Genomic DNA, 372 nt, shown 5'->3' with positions numbered 1-372 from the left:
GGCCCTCAGCTCCAGGGCCACGGGGCTGTGTGGGTAGCGGGGGGGCTAAGGGAGCCCCGACAGGCCCTGGCACCGGGTTGCACAGCAGGGGTGCATGCCATGCCCAGCACCAAGCCCATGGGCAGGCATGCCTCAAGAGGCGGACTATGGGGACCTTCTGGGTGGCTTGACGAGCTCTCACGGGATGGCAGGCCAAGGCCAGGCCAGGGTGCCCTGGTCAGGGCTGGAGCTGTGCACCTTGGGCTATGGGGGCCCTGGAGGCCCCATGCTGTAGGCGCATCTGTCTGTGGGACCCTGGTGGGCCTTGGACTGCGCATGGGCCCAGGCTGGGGTGGCTGGGCTTGGGCAGGAGGCTGTCCTAGGGTCCTAGGC

The sequence above is a fragment of the Phaethon lepturus genome, unplaced genomic scaffold, assembly GCF_000687285.1.
Source record: "Phaethon lepturus isolate BGI_N335 unplaced genomic scaffold, ASM68728v1 scaffold22506, whole genome shotgun sequence".
NCBI lineage: Eukaryota > Metazoa > Chordata > Aves > Phaethontiformes > Phaethontidae > Phaethon > Phaethon lepturus.
Note: the sequence above shows the minus strand (reverse complement) of the source record.